This window comes from Sphaeramia orbicularis, chromosome 6, assembly GCF_902148855.1.
Source record: "Sphaeramia orbicularis chromosome 6, fSphaOr1.1, whole genome shotgun sequence".
NCBI classification, from domain to species: domain Eukaryota; kingdom Metazoa; phylum Chordata; class Actinopteri; order Kurtiformes; family Apogonidae; genus Sphaeramia; species Sphaeramia orbicularis.
In genome coordinates, this window is record NC_043962.1 from 3,880,767 (window position 1) to 3,886,982 (window position 6,216).

The 6,216-nt window shown below is 38.0% G+C and overlaps 1 protein-coding gene across 1 annotated transcript in view; it reads left to right on the forward strand.

The window, feature by feature from the left end:
- The first annotated feature begins 2,683 nt into the window (after positions 1-2,683).
- The window catches only part of ampd3b (adenosine monophosphate deaminase 3b), a 24,698-nt gene continuing 21,165 nt past the window's right edge, over positions 2,684-6,216 (forward strand). Inside the window, exon 1 of the mRNA XM_030136644.1 lies at positions 2,684-2,819. The gene's annotated coding sequence lies outside the window, so the exon portion shown is untranslated. The remainder of the gene's footprint in view (positions 2,820-6,216) is intronic.

Genomic DNA, 6,216 nt, shown 5'->3' on the forward strand with positions numbered 1-6,216 from the left:
GTTTGATTAAAGGGTTAAAAAGTCCATGACATGAGGAACGAATTCTGTAAATTCCAGTCTAAAAATACTTAGCGTGTCGATGAAACACATGTCAGGACTTGGTTTAGAACGGTCCAGATATTGTGTAATCGCAGCATTTCATCCAAATGAATAATGTCCTGACAAAAACAGTCTGGTTTAGATGAATGACAATCACAAACAGAAACACACCAATCACCCAAGAATCTGACCCTGAGATCACAAAAACATTTGACCGTAAATCTGGATGTTGTCATGACGACACATGAACCAGAGGAGGGAGAAGGAGTCCTGGTTCTATTTTCAGTTTTATGGAACTTTAACACTTTTTATCTAATGGGTTCAACACTTGAATGCAGAGATTCAGCATCAATGAAACCATGAGTCTGTTTAAACACCGTGAACAGATTCATGTTTCAGTTTAATGTCTAATGTTCATGGAGGAAGAAGAAAAGAAATAAAAGGCAGAACTATGGGGTCAGGTTACTGCCAAAATATTCATGTGCAGGAGATAGAATTAGTCTATAGTTGTGCAAAAAATAAATATTTGTAAACTCTTGAATGAGTTCAGTCGCATATAAAATGTATTGTGTGTATTTTATGTCAAGGAATTAAGGAATTAAGTTTTGACATCAAGAAAACACGAAGTGCAACTTTATGATTGTGCTTTCTCCATCTCAAATTCACCAACGTGACTCTACTGTCAAAAATATGTCATCACTTCAGGCATTGATTATCGAGCAGAGGATACACTGATTCCACAGACTGTGCATGAGTTCAGGTTCCTTCTCCGAGGTCACAACGACGTACAAATGGTTTGATTTGACCTGATTTCATTCTCTGACTTCGTCGGCCATCTTGTACAGTGATCCTACCTGATCTCGCTGCAGAAATGGAACCTGAACTCATGCACAGTCCGTGGAATCGATGCATCTTCTGCTCCATAAATAATGCCTGAAGTGGTGATGTATTTTTGACAGCAGAGTCACGTTGGTAAATTCATATTTGTGATGGAGAACGTGCAATCGTAAAGTTACATTTCCTGTTTGTAATTCTTGTCAAAACTTATTCATTCCTCTTCAAATACACAATACATTTTATATACGACTGAACTCATTCAAGTTTACAAACATTTATTTTTTGCACAACTGTAGACTAATATGCACACATTTTTATCTTCTGCACATGAATATTTTGACAGTAACCTTACCCCATGGTTCTGCATTTTGTCTTTTTCGTCTTCCTCCGTGAACATTTTCAGACATTAAAACTGAAACATGAATCTGTTCACGGTGTTTAAACAGACTCATGGTTTCATTGATGCTGAATCTCTGTATTCAAGTGTTGAACTCATCAGAGGTGTTAAACTTTTTATATATATTTATTGTGTGTGTTTATCTTTACACACTATAAACAGGATAAGATAAAAGTGAGTTTTATTCACAATGTTTAAACTCAACCAAGTAAAAGTTCCTTCAGTTTCATCCCAAAGAAAAACTGTCGATGAACTGAAACTAAAATTAACCGATGAACAGAGTAAAAAGTACCACATGTACTGTTATAGTACTGGAATACAAGTATGAACCTGCAGTACAAATACTTAAGTAGAGAACTGCAGTAGAAGTACTCAGATTACTGCAGCAGAGAACCCCTCAGACCCAGATCCAGACCACATGATGTTCCTTCAGAGTCCACATGGGGGCGAAGAGAACCCACATTCACACCAGGACCCGGTCTAACAGAACCCACCTTCACACCAGGACCCGGTCTAACAGAACCCACATTCACACCAGGACCCGGTCTGACAGAACCCACATTCACACCAGGACCTGGTCTAACAGAACCCACATTCCCACCAGGACCTGGTCTAACAGAACCCACATTCACACCAGGACCCGGTCTGACTTAACCCACATTCACACCAGAACACCAGGGCCCAGTTTAACAGAACCTGTTCCAACAGAACTTGGTCTGACAGGACCCGGTCTAATAGAACCTGGTCCAACAGAACCGTTTCTTACTGGATCTTCCTCTTCTTCGTGTTGTGTGTTTTTGCTGTTTCATTGTTGTGTCCAGTTTCATCACTATTGTGAATTTCCTGTTGTTTTTGTCTTATTGCGTTGTTTCCATCTGTTCCATGTTTTCGTGTCTGAAGTCATTTTTGTGGCTTTTATATAATTTTTTGGCTTGTTGAATTCCTGTGAATTTTCTGTACTTTTTGCATCTTTTCTGTAGTTTTCTTCTTCTTTTTGTGTCTTCATTGTTATGCTTAATGTTGAACCTTTGTGTTTTTTATGTGGTTTTCATCTTGTTTATCTTTTACATTTTAGTCTGTTGTGTTTTTCTGTTTCATCCATTTAGAATTTAGTCCTAATGTGAAAATGACAGAAACTCAAGGTGAAAGTAATGAGTTCAGAGAATAAAAGAACAAACATGTATCTCATCCTCTCAGCTGTTTGTGTGTGATCAGACTTTATTTGTTCAGCACTATTCAAACATGTTACATGTAGCACAAAGTGTAAATAGTTCTTTATGTTCTCGTGTCCGGGTCGACTTCACGTTAGGATGATGGAGTTAAAAATAGTATGAGTCAATTACCCATGTGCACTTCCTCCATCGCAGTGACATGAACAAACACTTCCTCCATCGCACTGGGCACGCTCAGACAAAGACCAGCCACCGACGGGACACGCCCACAAGACTACCTACAGACACTTTAAGAGTCTGTCCGGACTAGGGACCAGGAACCGGATCAGAGACCAGAGAGTGGACCAGTCCACATCCAGGCGGACCTGCAGACGGTCAGTACCATCATCCACTCTCACATCTCATCTAATTTGGAGTTTCAGCAGCTGCTTTGCGTGCTGGGATGTCATGTTTTTACTGGTTTGGGTTTGGGTTCCACTGCTGTGCATGCTGGGATATGATAGTTTTAAGGGTCTTGGTAAGGGTCTGGGTCTAGAATTTTCCTCCTCATTCTCTTTCTGCGCTGTTTGTGTGAATCCTGTTCAGTCTGATCAGATGAAGAGGCTCCTCATGAGTTTTAAATCCTCTAAATCTGACCCCAGATCAGTCATCGATTCATTTTATTTATTGTTTTTTACTCAGTTCATGATGTTTTTGATGGAAAAACTATGACTTAAATGTCAGTATTTTCTCCTTTCTTTCCTCCTCTGTGACATTAATCTGAACATATTCCACTAAAACTGATCGATGTATCTTCACTAAACAACAAATCGATTCAGAATCTAATGCTCAGATGAGTGGTGGTAGTACTTGTTGTACTTGTTGTGCTATTTGTACTAAACTGAATACTACTGAATGTGTAAATGTCACTTTAACTTCATGAAGCTGTTGTGGAACAAAGTTGTCTACCACATTCATGATCATTTACATTCACCAAACCTGGATGTGGTGTAAAATAGTGGATGATTTTGATTATATGTAAAGCTGAGCTGCTTCCAGACTGGATGGGTTTTATCTACAGTCTCACGTTTCAAGTGTGTGTCTGACAGGAGTGTTTTCAGTGGTACAGTCTACAGGCGGTTGTACATTCCGGTTACACAACCCTTTTGTGACATGACTCAGTAATGCAACACAAATCCATGCAAATATCCACCTGCACAAACACTCGACAGAAGAACTGAAAACCTCTGTAAGAGCAAATGAACCACATGGACGTGAAATCTACTGTTTAAGAGTCAAAAGGGCATCTGTGCAGTGTTTTATCTCTAAACCCAGGGAATCTGTGTTTGACTCACAGACACTGAAACATGACATTTTATTTCTCAGTTTCCACTTTCACTCATCTGTCAGGTATTACTTTATAATTCTAACAACATTCTCAGGCTCTTTAACCCCTGAGGTGTCTGTGGTGAGCATTCTGAATGTATGATTTATTTTAAATATTCCTAAAAATTCAGCAGTTTGCTCAATAGGAAACATTTCCAAACAGGCTGATAGAACAGACCTGGTTCTTTCTATAGACATCTGAGCATGCTCAGTTCACCCCCCGCTGCCTGTGGAATGGAGTGAAACACAGAGCATAGACCGTTTGGGCCTTTTCTTTTCCTTGTGGTTTTTACCCTTGGTTACATTGGCTGCACGGTATTGTTTGTTTTTGTTTGCAGTGTTGTGGTGATTTTCCTTTATTTTATTTATTTTTACTAAGTTTTGTCCATGTAGCTGCTTTATTAAGTTCAATTGGGTATTAAAAAAATTAAATTAGCAAAAAAAAATTTTTTGACAAAATCCACAAAAGATATCAACAAAAACAAAAATAATTAACATGAATGAAAATTAGCACAAAAAACACCAAAATGAGTGAAAATGAAAAAAAAAATTCTCTTAAAATAGCAAAAATAATCAACAAAATTGACAAATATGAACCAAAATTAGTGAAAAGAACAAAAATAAGTAAAAAATAATCAACAAAAACAACTGAAGTGAACAATTCCAGGTGTGTTCCAGTTCACAGTTCAAGTTCAACATCCTAAATCTTATTGATGTACATTCTCAATGCCTTATTTAGTAAAAACTACAGTTCCTCTCTTTGTCTTTTTCTGTTATTCCACCTGTTTTGACCCTAAAACACACAGTAAAACAGAACCACAGAAGAAAAACACAAGCACATACAACAGCTTTTATGACACTGAAACACACAGCAGCATGTTTACCTGGGGTTAAAGGGTTAAAGGGTTAAAGGGTTAAAGGGTTAAAGGCTCGTCCTGTTACTCCTCAGATCAGACAATGAGGAAGAGTCTTTTTATGTAGTGTATAGTGTGTTTTGTTCAGCTGTAATAATCTGAGCTGTATCCGTGGTTCTGCAGTGTTAAGGTAGGTCCTATTATGTAAACTGATCCGCACCCATGGGAGCCTTCACTCGGGCCTTGGTGTTTCAGGGTTAGCTGAGGAGGTGAGGTGTTGAAATGAAGGAGACTGCAGTCGAATGGGGGAAACAGAGGTGGAATGAACTGATGAAAGGAAGATACAAGGAAGAACAGACGGCTGAAAGTGTGTGAAAGTTTAAAACACTGGAAACTGGATCATGTTCAGCTACATAAACAGTGTTGGGAGTAATGTTACAAAAGTAATCCATTACAGTAACAGATAACTTTTTACTGTTGCGCAGTAGTGTAAGGCACAGGTGTCAAACATGCGGTCCGGGGGCCAAAACCGGCCCTCCAAAGGGTCCAATGTGGCCCGTGGGATGAATTTGTGAAATGCAAAAATTACATCGAAGTTATTAACGATCAATGATGTTCAAATCATTTTAGGTCAATTCAATCTAAAGTGGGTCAGACCAGTAAAATACTATCATAACCTATAAATAAAGAAAACCACAGATTTCTCTTTGTTTTAGTGTAAAAAAGGTAAAATTACACAAATATTTACATTTACAGACTAACCTTTTACAAAAAAATGTGAACAACCTGAAATTTCTTAATAGAAGTATGTGAAATTTTACCAGTATTCTGCCTGTTACTAAATGTTTTGTGTATTTGTAGATCCACTGTGATCTGTAAGTTGTGATGTACATGTGTAAATGATAAACAACAGCGTAATATTCTTAAAATTGCACTTATTTTTCTTAAGAATTTTCAGGTTGTTCATATTTATTCGTGTTCTGTTCGAGTGCAGTTTGTAGATGTAAACATTTTCATTACAGAATTTTGCTTTTTTTCACTCAAAAATATAAGAAAAAACTTTGGAGTTGATATTCGTTATAAATTCTTATCCTATTCTTTATATTATTTTACTGGTCCGGCCCACTTTAGATCATATTAGTCTGTGTGTGGCCCCTGAACTAAAATGAGTTTGACAGCCCTGGTGTAAGGCGTTACTAATCAGTTTTCAGTGATATTCTACCTGGTGCATATTCAGTAGCACTTGTGTTACAACACACTTTTCACCCATAATTTAATTGCTCAGATGAAAGAAACAAAACAAAAAAAACAGCAAGACCTTCAGGAATAAAAAGTGTGTCTGTAAAGTTCTACTTCCTGTTGGTGTTCAGCCAGTGGGTGAAGACGGCAGGAGACGGTCCATTGTCCACATGGACGTATGCTCAGTACTAACCCTAACCCTAACCCTGCTTTACACAAGCTAGTTCGCATGATCCCTGTGATCAGCAATGACAAGCTAAGATAACGTTTCTACGACTAGTTAGAATTCTTTATCAGTTGCAGTTTTATCTAC